We start from the raw sequence: 15,028 nt of genomic DNA, 5'->3' as shown, positions 1-15,028 counted from the left end.
TTCAGAAATAGAGCCTGGCTTCTTTCTGTATCTCAACATGTAATTTTCTTAGAGCAGCTTTATTTAGGCTTCCCTTGTGGCTCAGATGGTAAAGAGTCTGCCTTCAATGCGTGAGCCCTGGGTTCAATCCCTGGGTCAGGAAGATTGAAGGAAATGGTAACCCACTCCAGTACTCTTGCCTGGAAAATGCCATGGACAGAGGAGCCTGGTGGGCTGCAGTCCATGGGGTTGCAAAGAGTCAGACACGACTGAACGACTTCAGCTTCAGTTTTTTTTTCAGTTTCATTTATTTGGAAATGTGAGTAATGCATTAATGAATTCTTTATCCATCATAGAGGAAAGCTAGGCTAGGGAAATCGCAGATCGATACATATATTTAATTTCTGCTGAAATCTGTGGACTTCATTAAGTCTCATCCCTTGCTCTCCACACTGAAATATACAAATTCCCATTCTGAAACAGAACACATATATGAGGAAAAGGAGGACAAGTAGGCTTCAGGTATGAATCACTGTTGAGTCTAATTGTCACCCAAGAACCATGGCTGTTGTCTTTCACGTTCACTGCATGCTTTCCTAGGAGGAGAAAAGAACAAAACTTAAATAGCAAAGTAAGAAAATGGCAAGAACGGAATTTTTTTTTAATCTGGGTGACATTTCAATAACAACAGAGTGTACAATGTTCAGGACATTAAAGTCTTATTTCCCAGGAAAATCAGAGAAACACGGCTTATTTCCAGGAATACAGTTGAGGAGGTAATAGAGATGGCTATTTATCTACTTGTATCTATTTGTTTAAGCCAGGACATATTAGCAGTTTAAGAAAAGACATCTAGAACTCTCTACGATAGTGGCTAGAAGTATAATGTCCTATAGGCTAGAAGGGTAACTTAGATGAGACTTGGGTCTGCTAGGACTTGTGGCAAAGCAATGAATCCATCCCAGATCAAAGGAGGCAGCCTCTATGTAGATACCCAGCCCATCAATGATGATACAGGAACCCCTGGAATTGCAGGCTGCACGGCTCTAAATTTTCAAGAATCTTAAAATATAGGTTCCTGCAAAGTCCAAAGCCAGAATTAAGAAGCTCAATCAAAATCATTGCATGGACCTGGAGATAATTGTGACCAACTTCTTGGAGATCTCTGTTCAGATAATAATAACCACTATTATCAAGGAACACTTAGAGCTAAACACTTTATAACTGTTTGTCTCATTCATTCTTCTCAGGAGGCAAGCCAGAATAATGTTTCTTTGTGGTCAAGGTGGTAAAGAACCTGCCTATAATGCAGGAAACATGAGTTCTATCCCTAGGTCGGGAAGATCTTCTTGAGGTGGAAATGATGACCCACTCCAATATTCTTGCCTGGACAATCCCATAGACAGAGGAACCTGGTAGGCTACAGTCCATGGAGTTGCAAAGAGTCAGACATGACTGAAGCAACTTAACACTCAATGGAATTATTGAGTTTGCCAGATTCTTACCATAGCAGCCTGCCCTATCTGTCATGTGACCATAAGAAAGTCTATTCATCTCCAAGTTCCTCATCCAGAAATGAAAGGATGGGATCAAAACCTCCCTCAGCTCCAGGAAAACTTAGCTTGCACCACTACCACATGTATTTTTGTAGTAACGTAAGCTGTAATCTCTTTGACCATGGTAACCCAAATGGCTTGTCAGAGTGAACTGTCCATCCAAGACTTGTCATGGCCCCTTGCCCAGATGAGCTGCACAAAAATATCTTCATCTTGTGAGATCACCTTTTCCTTCCAACTTTTCTCATCTTTGCAGCCATTTCTTTTTTTTTTTTTCTAAATGATATCCTATCTCTCAAAGAAGATGAAGGGTGCCTAGAATGTCAGGAAAACTGCAGGAAGGCCCTGTGTAGGATGATTAAAAGCCTAACAACTGAAGATATTTTCTATAGAAAGAGACACACATAGGTCAAGTTTTCTTTCTTTCTTTTTTTTTCTTTTGGTTACAAAGGGCTCATTCATACACATATACACCAGCACACCCTTGCATTGGCAGAGTTGCATGCACCTTCATTGATGGAGTAACACAGGTTTGCCTGTCCCAACACACCATCCATCTAGATGCTATCTCTCCTTCCCATGCCTTAGCGCCTCCCACCCCAAAAACTTTCCCAATTCTTTGCTTTTGTCTTTAACATCGTTCAATTTCTCAATTTGGTCTTTACTCATTAGAAAGTTGTATAGTATAATTAAAAGATTATGGATATTGCATCACACTGACCAGGTTTAAATCATGGTTTTGTCACATAAGGTCAACCTAAGTAAACTTAGGATTCTTATCAGAAAAATGGACATGCTAATAATATCTGTCTTTCAGAAATCTTATAAAGGTTAAATGTTGAAAAATGCCTAAAGCACTATGAACCTCAAATAGTTACTTTACATACATATTTACCTTTTATATGTGTTTCATCATCTCTATCAGATATAGGCTTTTTGATGAAGTCTGTGCCATATTCATGGGCTTCCCTGGTGGTACAGATGGTAAAGAATCTGCCTGCTATATGGGAGATCCGGGTTCAATTCTTGGGTTGGGAAGATCTCCTGTAGAAGGGAATGGAGCCCACTTCAGTATTTTTGACTGGAGAATTCCATGGGCAGAGAAGCCTGGAGAGCCACAGTCCATAGGGTCACAAAGAGCTGGACACAACTGGATGACTAACACACACGCGCCGTATTTATTTCTACTCCCTACAATGCTATGACATATACAACAAGAGCCATTTTCCATAAATATGTGTTAAATAAGTATATAACTATTTTGCTATTCATTTGTAACTTCATATCCACTACCTTTAGAATCAAATTGAGTTTTCAAGATTCTATCCTCCACTATCTATGATGTGGATAGTAAAATAAATTGAATGTAAAAATATGGGAAAATTAGGCAGAAGGCCTTATGTTATTTGGGAATGAAATGAATCATATCAAATTTTCAAGACTCTATCCATGAATTATCTGTGATATGGGTAGTAAAATAAATTGAATGTTAAATTATGGGAAAATTAGGAAAAGGACTTGATATAACTTAGAAATGAAAATGGATCCTTTTGTACATGAGCCTGGAAATGAAGGCTAAATCTGAATAATGTGTGTTGTTTGCCTTTCTAGTTATGCTATCTTTAATCCCTTTCCCAACATTTTACTGGATTGTTGAAAGCCATTCTCTCTGCATTTACACTATTTCAAAACATCTGCTGCTTTGGGGTTCAAGCTGTGCATTAGGGTTCCAAGAATTTACTGAGAAATTTCAAAGCAGGTCTCTCCTCTGAATGACTCAGTAGGAAACACAGTAGAAATCTGCTCTTTTATAAGAGCGCTTATAACTGTCTTGAAATGTTTAAAACCTAATTCCTTTACAACTGCCGTGTCCTTTTATTTCCTACCAAACTATATTTTTTTGCTATTTACATCTCTTTATGGGACACTATGGTCCAGCTGAGCCAAGGGACCCAATGTAGACAATTCAGGTCTCCTAATTGCAAGCTTAGATGCTTTCTTTCTAGCTGTGGACCACCTACTGCAGTGGCTGAAATTGTCTGATCATCTATGAAGCCACCATGTTCAACCTCATCTCATATCCCATCACCCTGGGAGACAGGAATGGATGAACCCTCGTGACTTATGACCCTGAGCCCCTCATCCCAATGCAGTCCACACATCCTCTTTTGTGATGCATGCCCATTTGGCTTTAATCTCTGTGCCCCTCCTGATTACAAGCCTCAACACCACCTCAGCTGCCCCACTTGCCATCAGCGCACATCCACTATCCATATATAACTGTCTCAGCCTGACCTGGAAAGCTTCGCCCCCTCCTCCCTGGGCACACTCCCCATGTCACCCAGAGGCTGTTGACCTTGTCCTCTTGACTCATCCTGAGTCCTGACACTATGAATCAGAAAGAAATTAAAAGCTTCCTTTAAATAATATTGCTAATGATAAATATAAAATAACACAATTTGAATGACACAGGGTTGATTTGGAATATTTTATGGTAACATTAGAAGGTGTTAAAAATCTGGAAAATCTTCTATATAATCTTCTATATAAGGCTACATTGTTGGTGCTTTAGTCTCAAGTGGCCTCTAACACTTTTGTGACTGTAGCCCATTAGGCTCCTCTGCTCATGGAATTTTCTAGGCAAGAATATTGGAGTGGGTTGCTATTGCCTTCTCCAAGGGATCTTCCTGACCCAGGGATCAAACCTATGTCTCTTGAATTGTAGGCGAATTCTTACATCTAAGTCACCAGGGAAGCCCATATAATGGTTATAGTACTCAATTAAGCATAGACAGTGGTGCAGTATAAGGTGGCTTCATGGAGAAAAGCAGACACATACAAACAGATACCACTGTTTGAATGAAGGACACGGGTCTTAATTCTCTTCTTTAAACTACAGTGTTAGCCACTCAGTCCGGCCTGACTCTTTGCGACCCCGTGGACTGTAATCCGCCAGACTCCTCCATCCATGGAATTGTCCAGGCAAGAATGCTGAAGTGGGTTGCCACTTCTTCAGGAGATCTTCCCAACCCATTATTTTATATATATAATTTTTGTTTAAAAAATAAAAGCATTCTTTTAATGACAGCAAAGAAAAGAAACACTGTAATTGTCTTTATCCTCATTAAACATGCAAAAATTAAAATATTTATTAAGACAATGTTTGAGATAGAGTACAAAAGAGTAGAATTATTTATACATAATTGTTTAATGGGCAGAAGATCTAAATAGACATTTCTCCAAAGAAGACATATAGATAACTAAACAGCACATGAAAATATGCTCAACATCACTAATTATTAGAGAAAAGCAAATAAAAATTGCAATGTGGTATCATCTCACACTGGTCAGAATGGCCACCATTAAAAAATTTACAAAAATAAATTCTGGAGAGGGGGTGGAGAAAAGGGAACCCTCCTATACTGTTGTTGGGAATGCAAATCAGTGCGCCTCTGTGGAAAACAGTATGGAGGTTCATCAGAAAAATCTACGTAGAATTACCATATAATCCAGCAATCCCACTCCTGGACATATATCAGGAGAAAACCATATAATAACCAAGGTCTTCAAGTCTAACGCCAGACTTTTTACTAAGCGATTCTAACTTTGGGAAATACATAATATTGAGGTGCTCTTCTCTATAGCAGATGGTTAAGACATTCTAATGTGTCTTCTCAAATAAATTTCCATTAGGACATAAGCATTTTTAAGTGTAGCCCTGTTTAACAATATTTGCATGTCAAAGCCAAAGACAGATGCAGAGAGGACCTCAAAGACTGAAGAAGAAGTTCTGATGGTGGAAGCAGCTCCCACAGTCCTGGAGCAGCTCTGGGAAGCCTGGGAGTGAGAATGAACCCCCAGATGAAATGCAGCGGCTGCCTGGGATCCGCGTTGTCATGGGCCGCAGTGCTTCAGTCTGTACGAATCCCTCCGCCATTTTCCTTTGGAGTCTTGCTCATTCCCCGATGACTCAGTGGTGAAGAATCTGCCTGCGATGCAGGAGACACAGGAGATGCAGGTTTGATCCCTGGGTGGGGAAGCTTCCCCGGAAAAGGAAATGGCAACCCTCTCCAGTATTCTTGCCTGGATAATCGCATGGACAGTGGAGCCTGATGGGCTACAGTCCATGGGATTGCGAAGAGTCGGACACAACTGAGCACATGCGTGTATTTCCTAGAATCATACAGGTTGGTGAATTATTAATAATCAATTTATAGTCTCTACATTTTTTAAACTGAATTCAGTCAAATAAGGGGTAAAAGATGAAGAGACACACAGAGTGTCCAGTTTTGTGACCAGAGATCAATCTTGCTTCCTTGGAATACAGTTTCTTTATGTGGTCTTTTCAGTATGTTACAGACCAGAGTTCTTGGCCTCCTTGATCAACAGAAATTGATGAAAGGCCAGATGAGAAATTCACACAAGACTTTATTAGGGTTCCTGTTACATCAGGGGGTGAGAGGGAAAACAAGTAACAGTTTCCCTTGCTAGATCCCCAAGGGGGAGTGAGCTAGCTCCTCAAATAGGGATGAAGCTAAGGAGAGGTCCAAGGGCAGTCAGTGGGGTGACTTAGATGGTTTGCCCACCCCCTTGGTGGTGTGTGCAGTACCCTGCTTTCACTCCCAACTCCCTTCTTTTGCTTCCCTCATAGCTCAGTTGGTAAAGAATCCTCCTGCAATGCAGGAGACCCCGGGTTCTATTCCTGGGTCTGAGAGATCTGCTGGAGAAGGGACAGGCTACCCACTTCAGTATTCTTGGGCTTCCTTAGTGGCTCAGTTGGTTAAAAATCCACCTGCAAGGTGGGAGACCTGGATTTGAGCCCTGGGTTGGGAAGATCCCCTGAGAAGCGAAAGCTACCCACTCTAGTATTCTGGCCTGGAGAATTCCATGGGCTGTATAGTCCATGGGGTCACAAAGAGTCAGACACGACTGAGCGACTTCACTTTCTCTTCCCCTTTCTTTGCTCCCTCCTCCTTAGAGGTGGCAGTTGGGTTTTTGGTTCTTTTGTATCTTGCTGTCCATAGTTTGGGCTTCCCTTGTGGCTCAGATCATAAAGAATCTGCCTGCAATGCCAGAGACCCAGGTTTGATCCCTGGGTTGTCGGGAAGATCCCCTGGAGAGGGAAATGGCAATCCACTCCAGTGTTCTTGCCTAGAGAATCCCATGGACAGTGGAGCCTGCTGGGCTACAGTCCATGCTCCAGCTGCAAATGCACGCAGTGGTTTTTCGTCTCTTATCAGTTCTTTTTTTTGGTTGCTCCAGGAGTCTTTTTTTTTAGGTGCAAGCACTGAAGCAAAGGGTCTCAGGGCCCCAGTACCGGCCTGTCTCAGGACCAAACATGCTCAGCATTCTCTCCAAGCTGGGGAATGACTCACTTCTACCATCCTGTGATGCTATGCAGAAATGATTCCTCTGTGCAAACGGAGGTTAATTTTTCCCAGCTAGCAGAAATCTATGCACGTACAATCAACACAGAAAGGTTTTTGTTTTTTGTTTCCAAGAAGCAAACAAACTTCTGAAAGTCTTCCTTGCCACACACCTTTGGGGGTGCTCCCTATTCCTCTGAGTTCCTCAAAACCAGAAGGAGAAGTCTGTCTATTGAAATGCTAATGGGGGAGCAAACTGTATAATAATATGGCATCCCCTTTGGGTCTACATATAATTTACACATAAAATAAAATTGCACATGGCCTTGTTTCACAGCATATTTGTTTAATTATCCACCTTTTAGGATGCCTTTTTCTTCAACTAAGTTTCAATATTTAAAAGAGGAATAAAAGTGTCAGCTTATCTGCACTCCTGATAATTAAACATAGTGTGGGGAATAATCACATTATCTAAACAGTGGAAATTTGTCCAGCTCTAATAACTAACATTTAGCAAGGGATTTTCTCTTTTCCCTCCTCTTCTAAGGATGGTCTTTGAACTTCTCTCTCCTTTTCTCTTTAAGGAAAGATCATCAAGTCGAGAGGATGAAAATGCCGCCCTTTCCCCCACATTTGTAGACTTTGTTTTACCTTGAAAAGATGCCAGGGGAAACTCTGCTAGAAGAAACTCTAATTTCTGCTCAATTCACATTTTCCCCCAAAATGAAAAGTTGACTAACACAAGAACCAAAAGAAAATAAAACAGGAATTCACTGCATTGTTACTCTTCTACTTTTAAAGTTGGTCATTTGTTCTGGGTGAGCTGCTCCATCACAGTTTACAACTGTGTCACCTTTGAGTTTGTAACATAATAACAAAACAGTCAACAGTTTATTTAAAATAATAATTTTATTGATAATGAGTAAACTGAGTGCTTACTCTCTGCAAGGTATTGACATGCTTTTTTCAATGAGTTTTGCTATTTTCAAAGTCTAGACTCACAATTGCTCTCTCATACTAAAAATAGTAATCATCTCCTTCTAATATTTTCATAATAGAAACCAAGATAAAGCCAGTTTGTTCCTGTTTTGGCTTCAGGTAGGGAGAAAAAAAAATCCCTTGTAATAAAAATAGCAAAAAATAATTAAAACCACAAGGAGAGAAGAGGAACATGTGTTAAATGCACTTCTTTTTAAATTGAGGTATAGTTGATTTCATGTAAGTGTATAACATGGTGATTCATAAATTTTAAAAGCTTTGTCCCATTCATAGTTATTGTAAGATACTATCTTCCCTGTATTGTACAACTCATCCTTGTAATTTATTTTGTTTATTTTTCTTGTAGCTTCTCTTATTCTAATAGCTTGTACTCCTATAGCACCCTCCCTCTCCCCCCTCCCCACTGCTAACCAGGTTTGTTCTCCATATCTGTGAGTCTGCAGCCTCCCCTGGTCCAGCCTCACCCTGTTCTTCACTCCACATCCTCTCCCCCTTACTGTCCCTGGTTATGATCTATTTTGATTTGCCCATTTTTGTCTTTGAGGTTAAAGCAAAACAAAACAGAGAGGGCTTACCATCTTCAATGAGACAACCAAGAAATTCTAAGGGCTGAACTGGAACATCAGCTGCATCAGTTTTCTTGGAAGTGGGAGACTTTCAGAAGATACATTCAAGCGTCAAATGAGAAACCAACAGTGCCCATCTCTGGAGTCACTCCAGGTCAGCGCAGTTGGGCAAGACCGTGGCCAGGATGCTGTACTTCCGGGGCGGGTCATGCAGGACTCCACTACCCCAGCCGTACAACTGTCCTTCTCTGCCTTGCTCTTCAGCCTGTAAAGTCAGGGCTGTGATGTCCAGGTGGCTGATTGCTTTAGAGACACCCCAATGCAGGGGAAATGGGGGTCAAGAAGAAATGAGTGTGATAGAAGGAGAAAGCCTGAGCTAATAGAAGCTTGTACATCAGGGATTCATTTTTCTCTTGTAAAAGAATTTTTTCATCTAATAAGAAATCCGGATAGAGGTCACTCCAGGGATGATCAGCGACTCATCAGGGTCTTCAAGGACCCTGACTGTGCCTACCTTTCTGCTACACTATACACACCAGATAAACGGAAGTCTTCTCAGGCTCTCAAGGTGGCTACGGCAGCTCCAAGTTCATATCCTCTCAACAGCGAGGTGCAGAACAGCAAGAAACAGAAAGAAGCAGTCTCTCTCTCTCTCATTTATTTCTTCTAAATATGACAGTCCTTAATCTAGAGTCACTACCCACAACCTTTTATCAGTCCTCTTGACGACTCACCTTTTTTTTTTCCTAAAGAAGAGATGAATAAGGCAAGACGTCCTCCCATTCATCTACTCACCCATCTGTCCACACATGCGTTTATCCATCCATCCTTCATCCATCCAGCCAACCACTCATCCTCTCAAGGACCCACTTTGACTCTTCTACCACTGTATGTGTGTCCGTATCTCGGTCGTGTCCGACTCTTTGTGATCCCATGGGCAGTAGCCCACCAGGCACCACTGTCCATGGGGTTTTACAGGCAACAATACTGGAGTGGATTGCCATTTCCTTCTCCATGGGACTTTCCAACCCAGGGATCGAATCCTCATCTCTTCGTCTTCTTCACTGATGGGCAGATTCTTTAATGTCTGAGCCAGCAGCGAAGCCAACTTCTACTACACTCCGTGTTAGACCTTGAGGATTCAGAGATGATTCAGTCAGGTTCCCGTGTGCTGGCTTGGTCCTCAAACCTTCTGGGGGAAGGTGATGCGTGGAAACAGATCAGCTAATGCAGCATGGTGTGTGTTATATGTGTGTGCCCAATGAGCACCTGGCAGCCAGAAGGGGCAGTGCTGGACCTCTGAGATCCAAGAACTTAACGAAGATGCTAACCTTTTCCTAGAATGGGGTGTTTTACTGCTCTAGTACTGCACATGACTTCTTGTTCAAATCCAATCTTAAAGAAGTATGTCTCTGAGCAAACTTTGAACTCCCTCATAGATGTCTAATGCTGACATTCAAGTCATTATCCCAAACTACCATCACAAACTAAATACAGGAGCTCACCACTGTCAACCCACTTTAATTTTAGAGATGTGCAATTTTTTTCACTGAATTGTAAGCTATCTTTTCAATATTACACTATAAAAAGAAAGGCGATGCTTTGAACCCAAAGAAGGATTAAGTATTCTCTTTATGCCTTGGGGAGAAGAAGGCAGAGTGTACTTATCAACAGCCTGTTGATGTGGATTTTCTAGAAGCACAGAGAAGCTTGGAGGACTCTCTGTTTGAAGTTGGTGGAGCCTCAGTTTTGGAAGAGAGAGGCATTTGGAGAAAATCTTCAGAGAAACCATATTCATGGCTGCTCTTTGTGTGACTAACAGGGATCTCCAATTTCACTCTCCAGTATGTAACTACCTCCACTAGACTGCCTCCAACAAATTAAAATTAAAGAGGGAACCCTTGAATGCCTACTTCTAGGCGATTTGGTTTTAGCAACATATCAGTGTAAACTGTATTTTAATTCTGACTTTTCTTAAAAATAAATAGTCGCGGATGTTTTACTTCCTCAACTCCCCTATTAAAAGTCCATCTAAATTCCATCAGCTTTATTAGCTCACATGAACATTAAATTTCTTCCAAAGGTGAGTTATCATTATATAATTCCATGGTCTGGCATTTGCGTTAGATTCAAAATGCTTGCAAGGTTTAGCTTAGCAATCCTGTCTCAATAGTTCTAAGGCTGGTTCTCTCTCTCTCTCTCTCTCTTTTTTTTTTTCTTTTTCTGATTAAGCACCTTCAGGTATAGAGCTTCATTCATTCTTATGTTAATTCCTTAGCTTATTGACTAATTTATTTTTCCATTCATCTATTCTGCAGACATTTGCTTAATCTAAATCTTGTAGCCCACCCACACAAGGGCACACATTTAAATTTTTAAAAAGGTCCCTTGACATGGATGGACCTAGAGATGATCATATTGACTGATGAAGTAAGTTGGATAGAGAAATACAAATATACCACTTATATGTAGAATCTAAAAGAATGGTACATACTGCTATATTTTAAATGGATAACCAACAAGGACCTACTGTATAGTGCAGGGGATGCTGCTCAATGTTATGTGGCAACCTGGATGGGAGGGGAATTTGGAGGAGAGTGGATACGTGGGAATATATACGGCTGAGTCCCTTAGCTGTCCACCTAAAATTATCACATCATTAGTAATTGGCTGCACTCCAATAAAACATAAAAAATCTAAGAAACTGCTTTCTAAAAATAACAAAAATGGTAGAAATGAACCTATTTACAAAAATGGAGTCACATATGTAGAAAAGAAGCCTATGGTTACCAATGGGGAATGGGGGAGAGAGAATTTGGGAGATTGGGATTGACCTATACACACTACTATATGTAAAATAGTTATCTAGGGAGGACCTAATACATAGCACAGGGAATTCTGCTCAATACTCTGTAGTGATCTATAGGGGGAATAGAATCTAAACAAGAGTGAATCTATGTCTATGTGTAACTGACTCACTTAGCTGTACCCCTGAAACTAACACAGCATTGTATATCAACTCTACCCCAATAAAAATTACTTAAAAAAAAATGTCCCAGTCCGCCTGTATCTCATGAGCTGGGAACAGAGAGAGAGCAGGCTATTCACTATCAGAAAGTAGAATGAGTGACGTATAGGAAAATTCTCCATCTTGGGCTCAGGGATTCCTTCCTGGAGGGACATGACCTATATTTGAATAAACAGAGCAGATATTGGTAAACATGGCCTTCTTGAAGAGGGGCAGTTTATAAAAAGAAGAGCTTTAGTTTACTAATCAAAATGAGTGATTACACGTTATATTATATATTAACATCTATATTTTATGATCTAAAGGAGACTTAAGTATTCATCAAAACCCAAACTTTGAGGACCACTAAAGAAGGAACACAGGTGAAGTAGAACTATCAGAGATTGGAGGAAGCCTCCAATATTCTATGACCTCAGGTACTTAATTTCTTCTTGTCTTGAAACATCAAAACCAGTCTGAATGTGATGAACTTCTCCTCCCCTAAGTATTGCTGCCTTTAGACATAATCTTGACCACAGTTGTCAGAGTTGTCAAGGCCAAGACAAGAATGGGGCCTCCCTGTGTAACCTGGGGTCACACTCTACCAAGGCCATGATTTTGAACCTCCAGCTCATTTTGCTTTACTTGCTTATTTATTACAACTTTCCTCTTCCAACGTAACTCTACTGTGGACTGCTGAACTATTTAAATTTTCTCTTCATGACACCAAGAGAGATGAAAAGCCAGATGGAGAAGAGGTCTAAATCATGAGTAGTATGAGAGACCAGAGGTTAGAGAATTGCCCTCCATGCTTTTGAAGCATCCTGTGTTTCCAACCTGGCTTAACTCTCCTGTTGTGAGCCTAATGATTGACTCAACTGATGTTCAGTTCAGTTCAGTGGCTCAGTCATGTCCAACTCTTTGTGACCCCATGGACTGAAGCACCCAAGGCTTCCTTATCCATCACCAACTTCTGAAGCTTGTACAAACACATCCATCAAGTTGGTGATGCCATCCAACCATCTCATCCTCTGTTGTCCCCTTCTCTTCTGGCCCTCGATCTTTCCCAGCATCAGGGTCTTTTCCAAAGAGCCAGTTCTTTGCATCAGGTAGCCAAAGTATTGGAGTTTCAGCTTCAGCATCAGTCCTTCCAATGAATATTCAGGACTGATTTCCTTTAGGATGGACTGGTTGGATCTCCTTGCAGTCCAAGGGACTCTCAAGTTCTCCAAAACCACAGTTCAAAAGCATCAATTCTTCAGTGCTCACCTTTCTTTATGGTCCAACTCTCACATCCATACATGACTACTGGAAAAAACCATAGCTTTGACTAGATGGAACTTTGTTGTCAAAGTAATGTCTCTGCTTTTTTAATATGCTGTCTAAGTTTGTCATAGCTTTTCCTCCAAGGAGTAAGCATCTTTTAATTTCATGGCTGCAGTTACCATCTGCAGTGATTTTGGAGCCCCAAAAAATAAAGTCTCATACTTTTTCCATCATTTCCCCATCTATTTGCCATGAAGTGATGGAACCAGATTCCATGATCTTAATTTTATGAATGTTGAGTTGTAAGCCAAATTTTTCAGTCTCCTCTTCTACTTTCATCAAGAGGCTCTTTAGTTCTTCTTCACTTCTGCCATAAGGGTGGTGTCATCTGCATATCTGAGGTTATTGATATTCTCTTGGCAATCTTGATTCCAGCTTGTGCTTCATCCAGCCTGACATTTTGCATGATGTACTCTGCATATAAGTTACATAAGCAGGATGACAATATACAGCCTTGATATATTCCTTTCCCAGTTTGGAACCAGTTGGTTGTTCCATGTCCATTTCTAACTGTTGCTTCTTGACCTGCACAGAGATTTCTCAGGAGGCAGGTAAGGTGGTCTGGTATTCCCATCTCTTTAAGATGGGTCCTGGTGAGTCCTATGTATTACTTGAATCAATCAATTTAAAAATTCACACAATTAAAATCAGACCTTGACCTTTAGCTCTACACAGATTTCCCCACACCTGTTATAAAATGTGTCTGTTTTTTATTTCTTTGTTTTGTTTGGTCATTTTTTAGTGTAAGAATAATTGGAAGGGAAGGCTAAAGGAAGAGAAAGAAGAAGGAAACCAGTTACTGGGGAATGAAGAAAAGGCAAAGAAGAAAGACAGGAGAGGTAGAGATGGAAAGAAAAACAGAAAGTATGGTGCATACTTTCTAGCTGCAGAAAGTATGGTGGAGAGAGAAAACCTTGAGTGTTACATTGCTTACATCCATTGTGACTGTTGCGACTGGGGACATTCACAGTGGCTCTCAGTTCAGTTCAGTTCAGTTCAGTCGCTCAGTCGTGTCCGACTCTTTGCGACCCCATGAATCACAGCACACCAGGCCTCTCTGTCCATCACCAACTCCTGGAGTTTACTCAAACTCATGCCCATCAAGTCAATGATGCCATCCAGCCATCTCATCCTCTGTCGTCCCTTTCTCCTCCTGTCCCCAATCCCCCCCAGGATCAGGATGTTTTCCAGTGAGTCAACCCTTTGCATGAGGTGGCCAAAGTACTGGAGTTTCAGCTTCAGCATCAGTCCTTCCAATGAACACCCAGGACTGATCTCCTTTAGGATGGACTGGTTGGATTTCCTTGCAGAAGGGACTCTCAAGAGTCTTCTCCAACACCACAGTTCAAAAGCATGAATTTTTCAGCACTCAGCTTTCTTCACCTTCCAACTCTTACATCCATACATGAACACTGGAAAAACCATAGCCTTGACTAGATAGACCTTAGGAGGGGAGAAATGAGCTCTCAACAAAAGGAAAGCAAGAATGTGGCAAAACATTAGAGAAAACACCAGTCAAAATGGGTCACTCAAGACTTTCTGACACATCTACTCACATGGATTGGGATAAAGAGGAGAAATGTTGTTAAAATAATAAGCTGTTCTGTCTTATTTTAAAAATAATCATTGTATCTTAGAGGAATAATCAAGGTGGCATGATCCTTAAAAATATTTCTCCACTGAAAATTTTGTTTCTTTGTTTGTTTTAGTAGTAGCTGTAATTAGCATTAAATGAGCAATTAATATGTGCCAGGTATAAAGAAACGTAAATTGATTTTGTCTTTAGATAAAACTGTAAAAAATTTTATTATTTTTCTTTAGACTGGAGAAAACTGCATCACAGACTAGCACTGTTTTTCAGATGCATGTTTATAATCACTGAACTCAGGGGAAATATCTAATATTGGTGTAGAATTCCATAAAGTTCTTGAATAAAATAATATTATTGACTCCACAATAGCTCTCTGCTGTTTCATTCTTTTTTCTCTAGATAAAGGCAATAAGGCTGAGAGAAGTGTGATCAGTGTAGTCTCTTTTGATTTGCAAGGAGTGGAGCCATTTTTGGAACTCAAAATCTGATGCCATATCTCCAACTCTTTCCATTTTACCCCAAATACCATTACATCTCATCACAGCTAACAACAGAATCACCTGGGATGCTGTAGAATTACGTATGTGATCACAGTCTCAGATTTTGTCTTAAGTGGTTCAGACTGAGGCCAGGGAGAT

At 40.7% G+C, this 15,028-nt stretch overlaps 1 long non-coding RNA gene across 1 annotated transcript in view; it reads left to right on the top strand.

Annotated features, from left to right (window-relative positions):
• The window catches only part of LOC139038688 (uncharacterized), a 58,419-nt gene extending 43,663 nt beyond the window's left edge, over positions 1-14,756 (top strand). Inside the window, exon 2 of the long non-coding RNA XR_011491754.1 lies at positions 8,445-14,756. This is a non-coding gene — a long non-coding RNA (uncharacterized lncRNA). The remainder of the gene's footprint in view (positions 1-8,444) is intronic.
• Positions 14,757-15,028: the final 272 nt, after the last annotated feature.

The sequence above is a fragment of the Odocoileus virginianus genome, chromosome 16 (assembly GCF_023699985.2).
Source record: "Odocoileus virginianus isolate 20LAN1187 ecotype Illinois chromosome 16, Ovbor_1.2, whole genome shotgun sequence".
NCBI classification, from domain to species: Eukaryota; Metazoa; Chordata; class Mammalia; order Artiodactyla; family Cervidae; genus Odocoileus; species Odocoileus virginianus.
The sequence above is the reverse complement of the archived record's forward strand: the minus strand, read 5'-3'. Positions and strand labels throughout refer to the sequence as shown.